The 23,428-nt window shown below is 41.1% G+C and overlaps 1 non-coding gene and 1 pseudogene across 1 annotated transcript; both read left to right on the forward strand.

Annotated features, from left to right (window-relative positions):
• The first annotated feature begins 8,171 nt into the window (after window positions 1-8,171).
• On the forward strand, window positions 8,172-8,619 carry LOC102129061 (large ribosomal subunit protein eL33). The gene has a single exon (XR_006694742.2). It is a non-coding gene; the product is annotated as a large ribosomal subunit protein eL33 (transcript).
• Window positions 8,620-14,320: 5,701 nt separating this feature from the next.
• On the forward strand, window positions 14,321-15,242 carry LOC102128688 (ras-related protein Rab-1A-like; annotated as a pseudogene).
• Window positions 15,243-23,428: the final 8,186 nt, after the last annotated feature.

Genomic DNA, 23,428 nt, shown 5'->3' on the forward strand with positions numbered 1-23,428 from the left:
TTCTCGAATTTCCTCCTTTCCAGCCAGAGAGCACCTAGCCTTCTTTGGGGCCTCCACAGGCCCTTTGTGGAGTGAACAGCCCCGGCTGGGGGTGCAGCCAGTCCTGCCCAAACTCTCAAACGACTAAGGGTGCCGATGCGGTCATCCCAGCACCTTCTGGGCTCTCCAACTGTGCTCCATTTCCACCTCCAAATCCCTCCCCAGGAGGCACTTGTGCCCGCCCCCTGGGCAGCTTCCTCCTTCCCCTTAAATCGGGATGCCTCACCTCCTGCATGGGGTCTTGGGACGTTGGGGGAAGGGGTCTCAAGGGTTCTGATCAAGCCGACGCGGATCTGGGAGTGGGGAACTGGGCCGAGGCATGGAAGGTAATCGTGGGGTATTGCAGGGGGTGTGTTGTGGGAATTCCGGGTGCAATGTTCAGGGCAGTACGTTGGGTCTGTAAGCATGAAGATGACAGGCGTGAACCACCACACCCAGTTTAAGAACTGCTTTTAGTGTTTTCGATATACTGTCTTTCTGCTAGCAAAAAAATTGCATCAGTTTTTATTTATCTGAAATGTCTTTATTTCACCTTTATTTCTAAAAGATATTTTTTTGGGCAGAAGATTCTCGGTGGACAGTTTTATTGTGTGTACATTGCACAAAGAAGTTATAAAGGAGTGGAAAGTTTCCAAGAGGACAAACAAATCAAGACCTACGAATACTGACTGGATTAAACAACAAGGTCATAGTAATAATGATGGCTGGTGATAGATCGGAGTAGGTTAGAGATAGCATAAAGAACTACAATTAAAGACAGTAGAAACAATGAGATACTATTCTAGCACAGTCAGAAGGTCTATTATTAAAATGCCAAAAATAACAGATGCTGGTGAGGTTGTGGAGAAATGGAATTTCTATTTCATACTATTGATGAGACTGTAAATTAATTCAGCCACTATTGAAAGCAGCTTGAAGATGTCCCAAAGAACTTAAAACAGAACTACTATTTGACCCAGTGGTCTCATTACTGGGTATATATTCAAAGAAAAATAAATTATTCTACCAAAAAAAAATTCACTGACATGTTTATTGCAATTGCTATTCACAGTAGCAAATTCTCTCAGCACTTTTCACGTTTATTTTGCTGCTTCCTGACTCTATAGGCTGTGGGTATTTTGATTTCACTTTGGTAGGTTATATCTCTCTCTCACTTTCAGATTTTTTCTTTCTCTTGCCCTTAGGAAGTTTGAACATTATTTCTATTAAGTATTTTTTATCTCTTTTTGAAACACTGCACTTAGGAATTCAAGGGTTTATGTCTGGTTTTAACATAGAAATTTGTGAATTGCCATTTATATTGTTACTTTCTTTTATTCATTTTATTGTGGTTAAGAAATAGGCACAATTTACTCCTTCTTATACTTTTCATCTAGTTAAAACTATGTTTATATTTTATAAAATCTTTTCTCCTTTTACAGTAGTTGGCTGTATTCATTGCGCTCAATACTCCAGTTCATTAGTTTTCTTATCATTTCAGTTTAATTTAGTGGTAAACTCACACACTGTGAATTAGCTTGATATACATTTTGAGAGTTGTTCAAATATGCTTTTAACTTTTTTTTTTTTTTTTTTTTTTTGAGACAGTCTCACTCTGTTACCCAGGCTGGAGTGCAGTGGCGTGATACTGGCTCACTATAACCTCCACCTCCAAGGCTCAAGGGATCCTCCCACTTCACCTTCCCTAGTTGCTTGAACTACAGGTGCATACCACCATGCCTGGCTAATTTTTGCATTATTTGTTGAGATGGGGTTCTCAATGTAGCCCAGGCCATTCTCATACTCCTGAACTCAAGCGATTCACTTTCCTCAGCCTTCCAAAGTGCTGGAATTACAGGCGTGAGCCACCATACTTGGCCTTAAATTACACAGCTTCTTGTTCTTTTCACAAAAATGATATTAAGTGGCTGAGTACAGGGACTCATGCCTGTAATCACAGCACTTTGGGAAGCTAAGGCAGGTGGATCACAAGGTCAGGCGATTGAGATCATCCTGGCTAACATGGTGAACACTGTCTCTACTGAAAATACAAAAAACTAGCTGGACGTGGTGGCAGGTGCCTGTAGTCCCAGCTACTTGGGAGGCTGAAGCAGGAGAATGGTGTGAACCTGGGAGGCGGAGCTTGCAGTGAGCCAAACTGTTTCGTACTGTTTTTATGTAAACATTTTAAACATAATTTCAATATGAAAAGCCGTTGTATATTTTTCTTCACACACTTCCTTCTTGTTTGTGTCCACCACTGTTTTTAATTTGGTTCTCACTATTGGAAAATACCACATTTTGGATTTTTGTGTCTTGTTATTTTTGTGTTTATTCCATTTTCCCTGGGAGCAAGATGGACAACCATGTAGATTTGACATCCTTGTGATCAATCACTACCTGAATTAAGCACAAGCTTCTTAAGTCTACTCCTCTAGGTTGTTCTCTTGACTGACTTCTATTCCTGTGAAATTTGTTATATTTTCCTTTAACTCTGTCTTGCACTTTAACTGTTGTTGTAATTACTTGAGAATTTTTAATTGTCTACATTAAAAGATTTAAGAATAGATAGCATTTTTTCTAAAGTTACAAATATCCACAGTGTACATATGAGTAAAATATTTTACAAAAACATTATAGCATATAACAGAAACTTATGAGATATCTCAAGCTTCTTCACTCAGAATATGCATCTCTTTCAAATACACCATGTGGTAATAGTAATTTGTAAAGGGTAATTTATTTGATACTTAAAAATTTATCTTATGCTTTACACACATTTCTGAAAATATAGCTCACTGCAGTGAACTAAATTAAACTGGATACAACCAAAATTTACTGTGTTTTAATAACATTAAGTTAACATGATAGAATTATTCACATGAATTCAGCTCTTTTCACTCCAGTAACCATGATGCCCTTGTAGCATATTCTTGACTTTTTTTTTTATTTGCCATGTTGACTTCAGAGCCTGGCTTTATAAAAATAATTTGCTTGCAATTTCTATTTATTTTCTAAATTAATTTTAAAAGACAAATAGAATTTGTATGTGGCTAGGTATGACTCGTTGCTTACAATTCAAAATTTATTTTTTTTTTTTCTTGAAACAGAGTCTTGTTCTGTTGCCCAGGCTGAAGTGCAATGACACCATCTCTGCTCACTGCATCCTCCGCCTCCTGGGTTCAAGCGATTCTCCTGCCTCAGCCTCCCAAGTAGCTGGGATTACAGGCACACACCACCACACCTGGCTAATTTCTTGTGTTTTTAGTAGAGACAGGGTTTCACCATGTTGGTCAGGCTAGTCTCAAATACCTGACCTTGTGATCCACCTGCCTCAGCCTCCCAAAGTGCTGGGATTACAGATGTGAGCCACCACACCCGGACACAATTCATAATTTCTAGTGTCATTTCAGTTGCCTACAAAATATAACCTGTTAAATTTCTACTCATAAAGTCTATGACATTGTTAGGACTAAAATCTCAGCATTTATTATTTCCCCTCTGATACTGGAATATGTGTATCTTCTGTTTACTGATAAAGAATTCTAACCATTTTTATCTATGCCTAATTAGTCAAGGTATCTCATAATGTTATCTAACATTTGTATGTTCATTTAGTTACTGTATACCAAAACATTTGAATTATGGTTTTAATGTCACCTAATATTGTAAAGGTGTCTATCTTTTTTATGTATTTGTTTTATACATATTGAACCCTTATGTATTGTTTTCGTTTGTGAATGACTTAGAATAATCCTTAATACTTTGTAGAGGCTACTAAGTACTAACATTTCTGATTCATTAAATTTCTACTTGTTCATATCATTTTTCATTTGGTAAATTATTTTGTATTTGTTCTTATTCAAATTTGTTATCCATTATATCTAAACATTTATGAAAAAGATGAAACAGGCTAATATGCCATCTTAATAAAATTTAATCTCAAGTGGCATGCTTCACTGTTTTCTTTTAGAGAAGTAGCTTTTCTGACTCAGGCAATAAATGCAAGTGATAAGTCCAGCAGTTATAGTCATTTTCTCAATTCTACAACTCGGGAAGCTTTGGATAATTTATTGATTTTCCCAAAGCCTTATTTTCCTGCATTCATCTTTCTGAATCTTTCATGCCAACTGCCTAGAAAATCTAGAAACATAGACTATTACAAATTAAAAATAAATACCTTGATAGGCTCAAATTAACAAAGGAAACTCAAGAAAAATAGAATATATGAGTAGACCTATAACACAATAGTATTATTATTATTATTATTATTATTATTATTATTATTATTTTGAGAGGGAGTTTCACTCTTGTTGTCCAGGCTGGAGCGTAAAGGTGTGATCTCATCTCACTGCAACCTCTGCCTTACGGGTTCAAGTGATTCTCCTGCCTCAGCCTCCCATGTAGCTGGGATTACAGGCATGCACCACCATACCCGGCTAATTTTGTACTTTTAGTAGAGATAGGATTTCTCCATGTTGGTCAGCCTTGTCTTGAACTCCCAAACTCAGGTGATCCACCCACCTCAGCCTTGCAAAGTGCTAGGATTACATGTGTGAGCCACTGCACCCGGCCCACGACATTAACTTTAAAGATCTTTCTATAAAAGAACAAGCAAACACTGATAGTCAAAATGCTTAATGGTAAATTCTACCAAACACTTAATGGAAAATTAATACCAATTTTTCACAAGCCCTCCTCAAATATAGAAAAGAAGTAAATAATGCCAGGCAGTGACCCATGCCTGTAATCTCAGCAATTTGGTAGGTTGAAATGGGCAGATCACTTGAGGGCACAGGTTCGAGACTAGCCTGGCCAACATGGTGAAAACCCATCTCTACTAAAAATACAAAAATTAGCTAGGCATGGTAAGGCATGCCTTTAATTCCAGGTACTCAAGAGGCTGAGAAGAGAGAATTGCTTGAACCTGGGGGTTGGAGGTTGCAGTGAGCCGAGATCACACCAGTGCATTATAGCCTAGGTAACAGAGCAAGATTATGTCTCAAAAAAAAAAAAAAAAACCACAAAAAACAATTTTGTTTAAAAAAAAAAGTAGAGGCCGGGCGCGGTGGCTCAAGCCTGTAATCCCAGCACTTTGGGAGGCCGAGACGGGCGGATCACGAGGTCGGGAGATCGAGACCATCCTGGCTAACACGGTGAAACCCCGTCTCTACTAAAAAGTACAAAAAACTAGCCGGGCGAGGTGGCGGGCGCCTGTAGTCCCAGCTACTCGGGAGGCTGAGGCAGGAGAATGGCGTGAACCCGGGAGGCGGAGCTTGCAGTGAGCTGAGATCCGGCCACTGCACTCCAGCCTGGGCGACAGAGTGAGACTCCGTCTCAAAAAAAAAAAAAAAAAAAAGTAGAGAAAAAGGGCAGTTTTCTAATAACTTGATTAAGGCAAGTATTATTATTGTTGTTGTTGTTGTATTTGAGACAGAGTTTTGCTCTTGCTGCCCAGGCTGGAGTGCAATGGCACAATCTCAGCTCACTGCAACCTCTGCCTCCCAAGTCTCCTGCCTGAGCGATTCTCCTGCCTCAGCCTCCAGAATAGCTGGGATTACAGGCATGTGCCACCATGCCCAGCTAATTTTGTATTTTTAGTAGAGACAGGGTTTCTCCATGTTGGTCAGGCTGGTCTCAAACTCCTGACCTCAGGTGATCCACCTGCCTCAACCTCCTAAAGTGCTGGGATTACAGGCATGAGGCACTGCACCTGGCGGGGCCAGTATTATTATACCAAAATCAGAATAAGGCATCATATGTAAAGAATTATCTGGATAATTATCCCTGATGAATACTCAAAAAGAACTAGCAAATTGAATCCAGCAATATATAACAATAATTACATACTACAACCAAAGAAACTATTTCACAAATGCCATGTTTACTTAACATTCAAAAATAAATCAATACAATACACAATATTAATAGAATAAAGAAAACAAAACAGTCTTTCAATAGACATGGGAAAGCCTGTAATGAATACAACACTCATTCATTATAAAACCCTTAACAACTAAGAAACTATCCAGAACTGCTAAGGAGCACTTATAGAGAAATCTCCAGCTAATGTTTTACTTAATATTGAACGACTGGCCTTCGTGATAGCTCAGGCGTGTAATCCCAGCACTTTGGGAGGCCAAGGCGGGTGGATCACCTGAGGTCAGGACTTCGAGGCCAGCCTGACCAACATGATGAAACCCTTTCTCTATTAGTAATACAAAAATTAGCCAGGCATTGTGGTGCACGCCTGTAATCCCCATACTCAGGAGGCTGAGGCAGGAGAATTGCTTAAATCCAGCAGGTGGAGGTTGCAGTGAGCCGGGATCGCGCCATTACACTCCATCCTGGGCAACAAGAGTGAAACTTCATCTCATAATTATATATATATACACAAATATATATATATACACACATATATATATATATGTGGAAAGACTGGATGTTTATCTATAACTGCAAATGAGACAAGAATGTCCACTTTGACCACTTTATTCAACTCAAGCTGATAGTATTACCCTGAACTCATTTTTATTGCAAGTTTCATAAGCTTCTATATAAAAAGCTGTAAGAAATTAACTAAAATCCAGTAGAACGAGTTCAGTGAAATCAAAAGATACAAGATTAAGATACAAAATTAAATCACACTTAACTAAAATCCAGTAGAATGAGTTCAGTGAGATCAAAAGATACAAGATTAAGATACAAAATTAAATCACACTTAACTAAAATCCAGTAGAATGAGTTCAGTGAGATCAAAAGATACAAGATTAAGATACAAAATTAAATCACACTTTTACATACCAGTTATATGTAATCTAAAAAGTTTTAAATTCCACTCATTATGTCATCAGAAGATAACAGGAATAAACTTAACAAAAAAGTGCAAATCTTTTATACTGGAAAAAAAGTCATAAAAAAATTAAAATAATAAAACAAGCCAATAAAACTGAAAGTAAAACAACATCCAATGTTCAAATATGTAATATTAGTAATTTCACATTACTTCTCAAATTGACCTAGAAATTTATGCAATTCTTTGAAATTCTGAACTGTAGTTTTATAAAAGTCGACCATCTCACCTTAAATGTTATATGAAAATGCAAAGGAAACTGAATACCAGAACAATATTGAAAAAACCTAAAATTTGATGGCTCACACTTTTCTTTTTGGTTGTTGTTGTTTTTTTCATTTTAGTTTAGTTTTTCTTGAGACGGAGTTTTGTGCTTGTCACCCAGGTTGGAGTGCAGTGGCGTGAACCTGACTCACTGCAACCTCTGCCTCCTGGATTCAAGCAGTTTTCCTGCCTCAGCCTCCTGAGCAGATGGGATTGCAGGCATGCGCCACCACGCCTGGCTAATTTTGTATTTTTAGTAGAGATGAGGTTTCTCCATGTTGGTCAGGCTGGTCTCAAACTCCTCACCTCAGGTGATCTGCCCACCTCAGCCTCCCAAATTGCTGAGATTACAGGTGTGAGCTACTGCACCCAGCCTGTTTCACACTTTTCAATAACAATTCTCACTACAAAGTTACAGTATTCAAGAAAATTTGCTAGTAGCATAAAGATATATTCATGTAATTCAATGAACTTGATTTTAAAATGTGGAAATATGATCTTATATTTATGGTAAATAGATTTTGATAAAGATGTCTAGAAATTTCCATGAGGACAGAACAGTCTTTTCAACAAATATTGTTGGGAAAATTAGGTATTCACAGGCAAAAAAAAGAAACTTGGATCCCTAAAATCACAAAAACATACCTAAAATTGACCATATACCTAAATGTATAAGCCAAAACTATATAATTCTCAGAAAAAGACTGGAGTAAATTCCAGATTACATAATGATTTTTATGTTTTGTACCAAAAGCACCATCAAGAAAAGGAAAAACGATGAATTGTATTTTCTCAAAGTTAAAAGCTTTCATTCCTCAGACAACACCATAAAAAATAAAGAGAAAAGTCACTGAGAGAAAATTTTTGAAATTATATATCTGATTTAGACTACTACCCAGAATATGTAGAGACATCTTACAAAGTCAATAATAAATGGGACAATTGATATATTTGAAAATTATGCAAAGAACTTGAACAAAAAATTTCTACAAAGAATATATACAAATTGTCAATCAACATAAAAATATGTGAAAATGCTCTTCCCGCCATCTTGGCTCCTGTGGAGGCCTGCTGGGAACGGGACTTCTAAAAGGAACTATGTCTGGAAGGCTGTGGTCCAAGGTCATTTTTGCCGGCTATAAGCGGGGTCTCCGGAACCACAGGGAGCACACAACTCTTCTTAAAATTCAAGGTGTTTATGTCCGAGATGAAACAGAATTCTATTTGGGCAAGAGATGCGCTTATGTATACAAAGCAAAGGACGACACAGTGACTCCAGGCGGCAAACCAAATAAAACCAGAGTCATCTGGGGAAAGGTAATTCGGGCCCATGGAAACAGTGGCATGGTTCCTGCCAAATTCCGAAGCAATCTTCCTGCTAAGGCCATTGGACACAGAATCCGAGTGATGCTGTACCCCTCAAGGATTTAAACTAATGAAAAATCAGTAAATAAACGTGTATTTGTGCTCTTGGAAAAAAAAAATGTGAAAATATTTTTAATTATTAGGAAAATGCAAATCAAAACCTCAATGAGATAATTAACACTTATTAGAATAGCTATGACAAAAAGACAATAACAAGGATTGTCTAAGACATAAAGAATATGGAAAACTCATAAATTGTATGTGAGAGTGTAAAAACCAGCCACTTTTTAAAACAATTTGACAAATTTTCAAAATATCATAAATAGAATCATCGTATGACCCAGAAATTCCACTCACTCATAACTACTCAAAAAAAATAAAAATAAAAACCTATTGTTACACAAAAAATCATACACAAATGATCATATCAGCAGTATTTCTAATAGCCTAAAGACAGTACAACCCAAATAGTCATCAAACAATATAATAAAAAACAATAGGTGGTATGTTCATGCAATAGAATCCCATTTGTCAACCAAAGGAAATGAAGTAATGATACCTGCTGAAATAGGATACAGCCTCAAAACCGTCAATGTAAGTGAAAGAAACCAGACCCAAAAGACCAGATAATTTATAATTTTACATAAAACAAATTTCAATAAAAATACCATATATGAAGACAGAAGACAGATTAATAATTTTCTAGGGCAAAGATAATAAAGAGGGGTAAATACAGGTAGGAAATTCTTTTCCAGAGTGTGAGAAATATTTCAAAATTAGATTGTGACTATGGTACTCTGTAAGTCTACTTTAAAAACCTGGAATTGTACATTTATAACCTGTGATTTTTATATTATATAAATTATATCCCAATAGAGACCTTCAAAAGTAAATATGCCAAAAAATAGTGTGTACTATTGACTTTAAGAAACCCAAGTGAGAGGCTCTGAAGACCAAACCTATTTAAAGTGCACCTCAATGAAGATTAAAGAAAGAAGAGAAGGTGAGCACAGTGGCTCATGCCTGTAATCCCAGCACTTTGGGAGACCGAGGTGGGTGGATCACAAAGTCGGGAGTTCGAGACCAGCCTGGCCAACATAGTGAAACGCTGTCTCTACTAAAAATGCAAAAAATTAGCCAGGCATGGAGGTGGGCAACTCCAATTCCAGCAATTCGGGAGACTGGGGCAGGAGAACTCTTGAAGCAGGAAGGTGGAGGTTGCAGTGAGCCGAGATCGTGCCATTGCACTCCAGCCTGGGCAAGAAGAGAGAAACTCCATCATGATTTAAAAAAAAAAAAAAAGAAAGAAAGAAAGAAGAGGAGGAGGCAAAGGTATAGGTATAAAATGATAATGTTCATTGTGATTAGTTAAAACAAAGAAAAATTGAAGTTTGTAAAAGATATTAACAGCATCTGGTTAGTTTTGTTAGGTGAGAAATGTGAAGTAAATATTAGTACTTTATTAAAGCTCTCTGAGTCACAGATTGTTAGAAACCTGTAATAATTTCATCATGGATTTAAAAATATCCCTTATCAAATATGACTAGGAGAATAAATATTAAAGTATATTAATGGCACGTCTGTCTATAGTGTCAGGTACTTTTAGAGTAGCCTACAGACAGTTGTAAAGATACACCTTCATTTATAACCAATTTCAACACCCACATTCAATGCTGTACTCCAAAATGCATTGATAAAACATGTGAGAAGGTGTTTTACTTATTTTCATTGTAAAACATAATTAATATGGAGTGTATAAAGCTTTTCATAAAAAGTATTAAATTCTTTAGTTAAAATGTATTATGGAAATTAAAAGTTTTAATGAAGTTATCAATAATTATATGATAACATTAATGATAAATATCAGTCACAAGGCTTCTGCAATTCTTATTTTCTTATCTTTCATTTTCAACTATCAACTTCAATTATTCTGGTAGTATTTTAAGGTAAATGTATCATATTGTTAGTTTGTAGAAATTTAGTACCTATTTTAAAAAAGAAAAAGAAAAAATAATGAAAAGCCTTGGTGCCATGACTCATGCCTGTAATCCTACCACTTTGGGAGGCCGAGGTAGGCAGATCACAAGGTCAAGAGTTTGAGGCCAGCCTGACTTGAATTGCTTGAACCCGGGGAGGTAGAGGTTGCAGTGAGCTGAGATCATGCCACTGCACTCCAGCCTGGGCAAAAGAGTGAGATTCAGTCTCAAAATAAATAAATAAAATAATGAAAACACTATTATAAAATATAAATAATTTTTTACTGTTAAATAAAACAGTTCCATGACTTTTATGTTCAAAACACTAGAATTTAGCAAACGCCAGGATTTTATAAGAAACAATTTAAGTCTAACATTTATCCTGAAGGCCCAATGTTACAGTAATTAAGTACATCTTTGGTCAATGGAACCTTATGAATCCTGTGTTTGTAACACATTTTGGAGATAGCTGATATCTCCATTACTGGACATGAGGAATACACTGCAAATAGTCAGTAAAAGAGTCCATAAATGGTTTCCTGAGAAAAAGCTTATAGAAAACAAACAACTTTGGGTTTTCCTGAACTCACAATATGAGACTCACTTCCATAGCCCTGACTGAAAGGAGCCCTCAGGATGGTAAGTGGTATAAGTGACTCACCAGCTGGTTTCTTTTGCAGCCCTGTCCACCAGGTGGTACATCCAACCTGATACAGTTTCGCACGTCAGTTTCTGGGAACTCGGAATGGCCATTGGCCCTGAGCACACAGCCGTCCTGCAGTGGCCCCCAAAATGGCAGTCAGGTTCCAGAGCTGCTTGATGTGGTCTGCCAGGAATATACTGATCTGAGGACAGCTCTGCTCCCCTTGTAAAATTAAGAAAATGTTAGAGTTCTTACCTAATTTTGTTTGAAATATTACACTCTGAAACATAAAAAAGCAAGACTTTAACAGGTGAGGCTTCATCTGGATTCTAGGGCACAGAGATGCAAATGCTCTAAGCAGAATAGTGTTACATGAGTTTACAACACATGATTCTCCCATGTGCAAAAAAAAGAATGTGCAGTTCAGCAGCAGAGAAGTCTGTAGGGCCACACTAGGGCTCTCACTAAACTCATTTCTGAGGATGGATGAAGACCTGGCGGGCTCTTCTTCAATCAGATCCTGGGATGCTGTTGCTTCCCTCAAATCTTTTCCATACACCACCATTGACATCTAATCACCCCCTCAACATTCCCCAACAGATGAGATTCACTTGGCTGAAAGAAATAATCTTCCAGGGTGTATTTCTGTTTCCTATAAATTCTTACTCTCTCTCAAGGTAAAATTAAAATTACTTTCAAAGTCTTTCCCTAGATCACCAGGACAAGACTTGGGAAATTATCATTTTTTTTTATTAGTTGGGACCCATTTCCAGCAGTTTTTCCATTGCACTTTCTTTTTTAGTTGATAAATAATAATTGTGCATACTTGTGTACTATGTGTCATATGTGGGACACTGGTGACTCCATTGTATAGAGGAAATGGTACAGAGAAATTCAGAACCTTGCTCAAGCCCCACAGATAGAATGAAGAACCGTGTGTGCTTTATTTCCAGCACCACCAAAGCAAATATTTCAAGACTGTGAGGACCACAGCAAGTTAGAGAGCCCCAGGTACAACAGGGCCAGTTCTCAGCTCAGGGATTGTACCATGCTAGGAGGCAGGCCCATGGTTGCCAGATCTTCTGGACTTTTCTGTGAAGTATCTTGATTTCTGAATGTTGGTTTACTTTTTAAAATATTAGGTTGGTACAAAAGTAATTGCGTCTTTTGGCAATTACTTTTTTTGTTTTGTTTTGTTTGAGATGGAGTCTCGCTCTGTCACCCAGGCTAGAGTTCAGTGGCATGATCTCGGCTCACTGCAACCTCCACCTACCAGGTTCAAGCAATTCTCCTGCCTCAGCCTCCCGAGTAGCTGCGATTACAGACCTGTGCCACCATGTGCAGCTAAGTTTTGTATTTTTAGTAGAGATGGCGTTTTACCATGTTGCCCAGGTTGGTCTGGAACTCCCGACCTCAGGTGATCCACACACCTCCGCCTCCCAAAATGCTGGGATTAAGGGCGTGAGCCATCGATCCTGGTTGCCAATTACTTGTAATAGCAAAAACAACAATTCCTTTTGCACCAACCTAATAAAGACATCTGCAGGTCAGATAGAATACCTCTCCAGGCTGAGTGTGGTCATCCAATGTCTATCCCTAGCCTCAGGGGCTGCTCTGGATTGCTGGCTTGCCTGGTGGTGTCACTTGGGTGTGCTGTCTGGCCATGGTTATGGAGTTTCAGGCTCCTCTGGAGAAGAGGTGACACTTTCCAATGGGCTGGGGAGCTAACTCTAGAGAAGTAAGAAAAGCTATATAGGATTTCAGATTACCAACCAGGGAACAACACGGACTGGGACCAGATTAGATTTCAGAGACCGGAGAGCTGTATATGGTACTGAGTTTATCTGACAACACGTCCTTCTTACTCTTAGGCTGTGTGAGTCAGCAGACACTCATTAAGCAATGACAGTACATCCACCAAAATTGTTCCAGATCGTGGAGACAGAGCAAGGAAAAGAACAGAAAGAATCCTGCTCTAATGGAATTTACAATTTCATGGGAAGAGACAGAAAATAAACAAATGCCTGATCCCCCAGAAGGCAAAAAGTGCTATGAGGAAAAGTTAAGCAGGATAAGGAAGGCAGGGCAGGCTGGATAGTGACAGCCTCTCTGAGCAGGTGGGATTTGGACACAGACCTGACTTCAATAGCAGGCCATGTCAATTTCTAGAGAAGAGGGACCTAGGTACAGGGAATGGTGGTGCAAAAACCCTGAGGGGAGGATGCATGAGCTGCTGCAGGAACAGCAGTGAGTCAGGAGAACTGGAGCAGTGAAGGGTGGGAGGGGGAGGAGATGAGATCAGAAGAGGTGAGCAGATCAGGATGGGGGTCTGGTCTTGCAGGGCTGTGTTGGCCATGGTCAAGACAGGTGCTGGGGAAAGGATAGTAATGAGATCTGCCCCCTGCCCTCAAGAGGCTTGCAGCCTGACCCTGTGCCTGGCTGTATCCCATCCCCACCTATCTACCTTTACTCCCTGTGTGTACTCAGCATCCTAAATTCTCACACTCCTGGTGGCTCACAACCCTCAGGTTGCAGGTGAGACAGCACAGCCAGGGGGCCCCATTCAGCACTGAGGCATTCCCTGGATCTGAAGAGAGGAGTACGGATAAGAAAAAGACTGTACTGTCTGCCCACCCTAGGAGAAGTCACACGGGACCCCGTGGTTCAGTGGCCACCTCTGCTTCACGGACTGACAGAGGGCAGGAACTCGGGCCTTCCCATTGGACCTGGAAGATTTTTGCATTAGCATATCCATTAAACGGGGATTCACTGAATAATTCCTGAGCACTGGTCCCTATGCTAGTGATTGGGGTTCCATAGGTGAACAAGATGAGCTACAGATGACCCTCCCCACAGAGAGCAACAGCCCTGAGTGGGATACAGGCAAGCAAACAGGTCTTTAAAGCATAGCAGGTGATCCATTATGGAGACAGAATGAGAGACTCTGAGCAGTAGTGTGGTAGTAAATGTTCAACAACCAGCTCTCCAGCGAAATACATGTGTATGTCTATAAGCTCATGGATTTTACTAATCTAAAGGAGCAGTTCTAGGGGATGTTCTAGGATATGGAGTGGGGGAGGATGTTTGCTATCTGAGAATAGCTTATCTCATTCCTTTCCTTTGATTACCTGTGGCACGGAGATTCAAGGCAGTGGCTGCAGCAGCAAGGGTGGCAGTAGTGATGGCAGCAGCAGCAGTGACATGTCCAGCATGAATCCCGAATGTGATTATTTATTCAAGTTACTTCTGATTGGCGACTCTGGGATTAGAAAGTCTTGCCTCCTTAGGTTTGCAGATGACATGTATACAGAAAGCTACATCAGCACAACTGGTGTGATTTTCAAAATAAGAACTATAGAGCTGGACAGGAAAACAATCATCCTTCAAATATGGGACACAGCATTCCAGGAAATATTTTGAACAATCACCTCCAGTTATTACAGAGGAGTCCATGGCATCACAGTTGCATATGATGTGAAAGACCAAGAGTCCTTCAATAATGTTCAACAGTGGCTACAGGAAATAGATCATTATGCCAGTGAAAATGTCAACAAATTGTTGGTAGGGAACAAATGTGATCTGTCCACAAAGAAAGTAGTAGACTAGAAAACAGCAAAGGAATTTGCTGATTCCCTTGGAATTCCATTTTTGGAAATCAGTGCTAAGAATGCAACAAATGTAGAACCATCTTTCATGATGATGGCAGCTGAGATTAAAAAGCAAATGGGTCAGCCAGGCGTGGTGGCTCACGCCAGTAATCCAAGCACTTTGGGAGGCTGAGGTGGGTAAATCACAACATTAAGGGTTTGAGACCAGCCTGGCCAATATGGTGAAACCCCATCTCTACTAAAAAATATAAAAATTAGCTGGGCATGGTGCCACACACCTCTAGTCCCAGCTATTCAGAAGGCTGAGGCCAGAGAATCGCAGGAACCTGGGAGGCAGAGGTTGCAGTGAGCCGAGATCAAGCCACTGCACTCCAGCCTGGGCAACAGAATGAGACTCCATCTCAAAAAAATAAAAAAAGTGAATGGGTCCTGGAGCAATAACTGGTGGTGCTGAGAAGTCCAATGTTAAAATTCAGATCACCCCTGTCAATCAGTCAGATGGTGGTTGCTGCTAAAATTTGCCTCCATCTTTTTCTCACAGCAGTCAATTTGCAATGTGAACTCAAGTGAAAAAAAACAAAGTTGCCTGACTGTATTGCATGCAACTGCACTACAACACAGATTCTTACCAGCTCCACAAAGGTCAGAGATTATAAGTGGTCAAAACTGACTCTTTTTTTTTTTTATTCCTTTGACTCAAGACAGCTAACTTCATTTTCAGAATTATTTTAAACTTTTGTTTGCTGGTTTATAAAATAATATGTGTAATCCTTGTTGCTTTCCTGATACCAGACTGTTTCCTGTGTTGGTTATAATATATTGGCCAGGTGGTGGCTCATGCCTGTAATCCCAGCACTTTGAAAGGCCAAGGCAGGCAGATAATTTGAAGTCAGGAGTTTGAGATCAGAATGACCAACACTTCTCCTGTTGTCCTTCCCAGCTTCTCCCCCACCTCCCCTTTTCCCTAGTTTATAAAACAGGAGAAAAGGGAGCAAGCAAAAAGTTGGAAAGAAACAGAAGTAAGATAAACAGCTAGATGACCTTGGCACCATCACCCGGCCCTGGTGGTTAAAATAATAATAATAATAATTAATATTAACCCCTGACCAAAACTACTGGTGTTATCTGTAAATTCCAGACAATGTATGAGAAAGCACTGTAAAACTTTTTGTTCTGTTAGCTGATGTATGTAGCCCCCAGTCACATTCCTCACACTTACTTGATCTATCATGACCTTTTCACACGGACCCCTTAGAGTTGTAAGCCCTTAAAAGGGCTAGGAATTTCTTTTTCGGGGAACTTGGCTCTTAAGACGTAAGTCTGCTGATGCTCCCGGCTGAATAAAAACCTCTTCCTTCTTTAATCCGGTGTCTGAGGAGTTTTGTTTGCAGTTCATCCTGCTACATTTCTTGGTTCCCTGACTGGGAAGTGAGGTGATTAACAGACGGTCGAGGCAGTCCCTTAGGCGGCTTAGGCCTGCCCTGTGGAGCATCCCTGCGGGGGACTCCAGCCAGCTTGAGCAACACAGATTGTGAGAGTGCTCCCGTGTAGGCAATTGCCCCGGTGGAACGCCTCTTCAGAGCAGTGCACAGCAGGACCCAGTGGAGGATCAATGCAGTGGCTGAACACCAGGAAGGAACTGGCATTTTAAGTCTGGACATCTGAAACTTGGTAAGACTGGTCTTTGGAACTTGCCCACTCCATTTGAGTGGAAGCGTGGCCTGATCACCCACGGCGCGCCTGTACTGGCACTTTGGTTTTTGTTTTTGATTTTACTTGAATTATTTGATACTTTGGTTTTGGTTTTGACCTGGCTTGGATTTCCAGATACTCTGATTTTGGTTTTGATTCTGGTTTGGTGTAAACTGAAATAGTGTGTGTGTGCCTTTTTCACCCATTCTTTGTTCTGTGGTGTGCATGCAGTGTGAGCGTGGTGTTTTTTCTCAGGGAAACATGGGTCAAACACAAAGTAAGCCCACTCCACTAGGAGCTATGTTGAAAAATTTTAGGAAGGGATTTAATGGAGACTATGGGGTTACTATGATGCCAGGAAAACTTAGAACTTTGTGTGAAATAGATTGACCAACATTAGAAGTGGGTTGGCCATCAGAAGGAAGCCTGGATAAGTCCCTTGTTTCTAAAGTATGGCACAAGGTAACTGGTAAGTCAGGACACTCAGACCAGTTCCCATGCATAGACACTTGGTTACAGCTGGTGTTAGACCCCCCACAGTGGCTAAGAGGGCAGGCAGCAGCAGTGCCAGTAGCAAAGGGACAGATAGCCAAGGAAGGATCCTGCTCCACCCACTGAGGGAAGTCAACTCCTGAAGTTCTGTTTGACCCAACATCAGAAGATCCATTATAGGAGATGGCACCAGTGATCCCAGTGGTGCCCTTCCCTTACCAGGAGAGAGACTCCCCACTCTTGAGCCCACAGTGCTTGTGCCTTTGCAAGACAAACATATCCCTAGGTCACCCAGAGTTGACAAGAGAGGAGGTGAAGCCTGGGGAGAAACCTCTCCCTTGGCAGCTCATTTACAACCCAAAACTGGGATACAAATGCCCATGAGAGAGCAGCGGTATACTCGAATAGATGAGGATGGTCACATGGTGGAGAGGCATGTTTTTATGTACCAGCCCTTCACCTCTGTCAACCTTCTCAACTGGAAAAACAATACCTCGTCCTATACTGAAAAGCCACAAACTCTAATTGATTTGCTCCAAACTATTATCCACCCATAACCCCATTTGGGCTGATTGCCACCAGTTGCTCATGTTCCTCTTTAACACAGAGGAAAGGCTTAGAGTGCTCCAAGCAGCAACTAAGTGGCTAGATGAACATGCACCACCTGATTACCAAAACCCCAAGAGTATGTAAGGACCCAGTTACCAGGAACTGACACCCAGTGGGACCCAAATGAAAGAGAGGACATGCAAAAGCTAAACCGATACAGGAAGCTCTCTTGGAAGGATTAAAGAGGGGAGCACAGAAGGCCACAAACATTAACAAGGTCTCCGAGGTCATTCAGGGAAAAGAAAGTCCAGCACAATTTTATGAGCGACTATGTGAGGCCTATCGTATGTATACTCCCTTTGATCCCGATAGCCCTGAAAATCAGCGCATGATTAACATGGCTTTAGTTAGTCAAAGCACAGAAGACATTAGAAGAAAAAGCAGAAACAGGCTGGGTTTGCAGGGATGAATACATCACAGTTATTAGAAATAGCTAACCAGGTGTTTGTAAACAGGGATGCAGTAAGCCATAAGGAAAACCGCAAAGAGAATGAACATCAGGCCTGGTGAAATGCCAACCTGTTAGCTGCAGCAATCAGAGGGATCCCCCCAAAGAGGCAAAGGAAGGGGGGCCCTGGGATAGAAACTCAGCGTGGCTGTCAGAGCTTGCAGCATAACCAGTGTGCTTATTGTAAAGAAATAGGACATTAGAAGACCAAATGCCCTCAGCTAAAAGGAAAACAAGATGACTCAGAGCAGGAGGCCCCAGACAAGGAGGAAGGGGCCCTGCTCAACCTGGCAGAAGGGTTCTTGGAATGAGGGGGACCGAGCTCAAGTGCCCCTAAACAGCCTATGGTGAGGATGACAGTCGGGGGTAAAGACATTGATTTTCTTGTAGATACCGGTGCTGAATGTTCGGTAGTAACAGCCCCTGTCGCCCCTTATCCAAAAAGACTATTGACATAATTGGAGACACGGGGTTTTCAGCAAAGCAAGCTTTCTGCTTGCCCCAGACTTGAACTGTAGGAGGACAGAAAGTGATTCATCAGTTTTTGTACATGCCTGGCTGTCCCATGCCCTTATTGGGAAGGGACTCCCTTAGGAAGCTGAAAGCCACTATCTCTTTTACAGAGTATGACTCTTTGTGCTAAAGGTACCCGGAATGGGAGTCATTATGACCCTTACGTTCCCCCGAGAGGAGGAATGGAGACTTTTCTTAACACAGCTGGGCCGAGAGATAAGACAAACTCTGGCTAAGCAGTGGCCAAGAGTGTGGGTGTAAGACAACCATCCAGGGTTGGCAGTCAACCAAGCCCCTGTACTTATAGAAGTTAAGCCTGGGGCCCAGCTGGTTAGGCAACAACAGTACCCAGTCCCCAGAGAAGCTCTTGAAGGTATCCAGGTCCATCTCAAGCGCCTAAGAACCTTTGGAATTATAGTTCCTTGTCAGTCTCTATGGAACACTCCCCTCCTGCCTGTTCCCAAGCCAGGGACCAAGGACTACAGGCCGGTACAGGATTTGCACTTGGTTAATCAAGGTACAGTGACTTTACATCCAATAGTACCTAATCCGTACACATTGTTGGGGTTGCTGCCAGCTGAGGACAGCTGGTTCACCTGCTTGGAACTGAAAGATACTTTCTTAAGCATCACATTAGCTCCTGAGAGCCAGAAGCTGTTTGCCTTTCAGTGGAATATCCGGAGTCAGGTGTCCCTACTCAGTATACTGAAAACCCCGTGTCTCCAATTATGTCAATAGTCTTTTTGGATAAGGGGCGACAGGGGCTGTTACTACCGAACATTCAGCACCGGTATCTACAAGAAAATCAATGTCTTTACCCCCGACTGTCATCCTCACCATAGGCTGTTTAGGGGCACTTGAGGTTGGACCCCTCATTGCAAGTGCAACGACATGATATCCACTCACTGCATCCTCCACCTCCCAAGGGTTCAAGAACTCCCCTACCATCTTCGGGGAGGCATTGGATTGAGAAGTCCAGAAGTTTCCCACCAGAAACCTAGGGTGAAGCTCAACTGTCCTTTACAAATGTAAGAACAGGTTTGTCTTCTATATGCTTTTCCAATTATAGAGGGACATGAGTCATTGAGACATGAGAAAAAGCTTCTTGGGTGAAAGAACAGAAAAAAATATATAAATAGGAAAAACCAGAGCATGCCCAGCAGCCTTTCCACTGAGCCAGGCACTAGGGATCCATTTTTCATGTTTTATGTCATTCATTCCTCACAAAAACCATATGAGGTTCATTGTACACTTCTCTTCAGAGATGGAAACTGAGGCTCATAGAGATGCATTGTTATTCTGAAACACAGTAGCTGGCAGAGTCACCACTGTGCTTTGGAGAAAACAGATGCTTGCTTACTGAACAGCTGGCCTGAGAACTGTGGAGTGGTGGTGAAGTCCTGGTAAAAGTTCAGGAAAATGGTAAAGAAGAAGATACTTTGACTCCGGAAAGCTGCTGCCGGGGACTGCATCAGCTTCTCCCTTGTGCCTGGCTGGGGGATCAGCTTCACTCAAATCTGTAGGTTCAGGATAGACTCATATTTTTACTTGGGTGTGTTGGGGGGTAGGTACAAGAAGGAACACACAGTCAGTGACGAGACCATGAAACACCAGAGGACTGGAATGTGTGGCTCAGACCTGGAGGTCTCCATCCTTTGGAGACTTGTGTATGTGGAGGACATAGATGTTTATGGTGAAGAATTTTTTAGGTTTCCAATGTCGAATTTGATGTGGAGGTAAAGAATAATTAATCCATTAATACTTTCAAGGCATCTTCATCATACTGTATCAGCTGTAGAACAACAGCACTCACCTGTATTAATAATCTTTATGAAGAGCACTATCGCAGAGAGTTCCCAAAAATCATTCTCAATGTAGAAATGAGAAAACACAGGCTTCGTGATGTCAAATGGTTGCTCCAAAACACACGGGTCAGAATGAGAATCTTCCATGGTAAGGGTTGCATGAAATTTCCTCTAAGCTACCTGGGGCTCAGTCTGTTTCTGACATAGAGGGGAAGGGCATGGAAAAGCTGCATTTTCTCTCTGTCTTAAAGACAGGGCACAGGGCAAGAAACCCTAGCACAACCCTTTTGACTTAAAGCAACATAACTGGTTCTTCTAACCTCAAAGGGAGAGAAACAGCTACAGCAACCCCATACCTGGCAAAAGCATCCATGCTGGGAAACTCCAGGGTGGGAGAAAGCCTGTCAGAGGGCCAAGGATCTGAGGAGATAACTCAGTGAACAGAAAACCCAAATAAGTATAAAACAACTGAAAGGTAACTCAAACATACCAGTAGAAAAAGTGGAAATAGAAACAAAATTTTCTTTGACATATGGATAGTAGCTTGTCAAATAATTCAAAGAAGGTTAAGATCCAGGGAGTCTGGATCCAAAATGGCAGATACATTCAGAAACTCCTGTTGGCAGTGCACCTGTCACAGCCCTTCTGGAACACAATCCGGCTTTAGCAATTCACACTTTACATACGCCTATTCTTTCACGGAGTCATTTCTTTCCTGGGAGACTGTCATCTATCAGGGATTAGTATATGTCATGAGCTCAATTGTGTTCCCTTCCCAAAATTTATACATTCATGTTTTAACACTTAGTGCCTCAGAATGTGACTATATTTGAACATATAGTCTCTTCAAATGTAATCGAGGTTAAGTGAATTCATTGGGATGCATCCTAATTCAACATGACTGGGGCCCTCATCAAAAGAGGCAGTCAGGGAACAGAAAAGCACAAGAGAAGAACTTGTGGACACAGAGATAGAAGATGATCATCTGCAAGCCAAGGAGAGACCTCAGATAAAACACCCAGCCACCAGCTTGAGGTTGGATTTCTAGCCTCCAGAACTGTCAGAAACTCCATTTTTGTTGTTAAAGCACTTCAGCCTGTGTTACTGTATTATGGAAGCCATAGCAAACTGTCATAGCCTATTAGGACACATGCAAGATGTTTCCTGAAGCATGAGTGAAATGGAAATAGAATTTATTAGGTCAGACTCCATCAGCATTAAAAGGCTAAATTACTGAGAAAAAGGCTCTCTCTTATGAAATATTATGAAGACATACGAGGGCACAGCTCCTGCCCTGAAGGGGCTATGGGGATGAGTTCTGTGAGATGACTAACGCATAGAGTAACGTAAGACTCTTTCTTTGTAACCTCCACTATTTGGATAAAACCCTTCTCTAGTAAGTGTACATTTTTAAATCTTAGAAAAGTGCTGGCAGGGAGGGCATTGAAGCTGCCTGCTGCAGGAGGTATCTGGGGTGGGTAGTTAAAACCATAAACATAGTAGCAATCTGCAAAGTGTTTTCTTTGATATTCCTACAAGTATATGACTGGCGACTGTGCACCTAAGTTGCTATTATGGACTAATAGATGCCAGATGCCTTTGGGAAGGGATTGTGGGACACTTAATTGAGAAAGCTCTAAAACATTTTCCAGAGAGTCCTCATATTTGGGTCTGGATCTTCGGCCTTCCCTGGTCTTTTGGGTCTCTTTGGAGACCCCACTGTGCCCACTTTCACCCCAGACCAACTCTGCCCATGGTTGTTGGCATGGTGCATCTGCTTTTTGCCAAATGAGATAAAGTAGCTGAACTCATCAAACAGCTCCTCATGGATCTCCTGCATGGAGCTCCGCAAAGAGAGTGCCTTCAAGCCTGGCCAAGAGGTGTCAATGGCATGCCTGGCTTTCCCCACAGGGGACACCCCCATTAGAAATTCTGCGCCCCAGATCAGGCACAAAGGAATATTTGTATTGACCTCCTGCCAGGGAGAAAACCAGATGACAGCTTGAAGTTTTGGAATAAACATCTGAACAGATAAAGCTGGTCCCCAGCACTCAACTTTCTATCCTGCCAGCCATAACCTGGGGTATAAATTTGACAGAAATGTTAGCTTCTCAACAGCTGGAAACCTGCTCCTGTTTAATACGTGTGACACAATGACATTCAGGTTTTATGAAATTCTCTGATATGGTAGATGAATAAGATAATGCATTTTCCCTAGAGGCAGTCAGAGCTAATGACCCTTTCATTAAAGATCTCTATACATGGGAATAACCAATCAGTCACATGCAGAAGGCATACATTTTGAGACAGAGTTTCACTTTTGTTGCCCAGGCTGGAGTGCAACGACATGATATCCACTCACTGCAACCTCCACCTCCTGGCTTCAAGTGATTCTTCTGCCTCAGTATCCCGAGGAGTTGGGATTACAGGCACCCACCACCATGCCCGGGTAATTTTTTGCATTTTTAGTAGAGATAGGGTTTCACCATGTTGGCCACACTGGTCTCAAACTCCTGACCTCAGGTGCTCCACCCACCTTGGCCTCCCAAAGTGCTGGAATTACAGGTGTGAGCCACCATGCCCGGCCAGAAGGCATACTTTCTAACTACTATATTTGGTATGCAATAGAAAATGAAAACACACAGACACACAATCTCACACAGAAACATAAACATAAGCGAATCAGTTAACATACTCAGACAGTCACTCTGTACAGATCACATAGCTCACAGTGCACAACACCACAGTCCTGGAATGTTTGTCACTGAGCCAAGACAAAGACCATCACACTACCAACAGAAGTCAGCCTCTTATTTCACACTGATTATGAAGAAGTACAGGAGTGTCAACTACAATGAAGAAAGTCAATAGAAGGAGATGAGACAGGACATCCTCAAACAAATGTCTTTTTCATCATAGCAGCCTTACAGTCTATGCATCCAAGAATGGTTAAATTACTTTGCCCAAACAATAATTAAGCAGCCAACTGTGCTAACCCTTCACTAAAATAAATTATCTAGTGTCGGTCACTGATACCCCTACTGAGGCAACATGTTTTATCCACTTCAAAAAGATTCCCTGTGGACCAATAATAAAGAGAGAACCTCATGTGATTGTTCTTTATCAGAAAAAAAAAGTTAAG

This window comes from Macaca fascicularis, chromosome 20 (genome assembly GCF_037993035.2).
Source record: "Macaca fascicularis isolate 582-1 chromosome 20, T2T-MFA8v1.1".
Classification (NCBI taxonomy): Eukaryota; Metazoa; Chordata; class Mammalia; order Primates; family Cercopithecidae; genus Macaca; species Macaca fascicularis.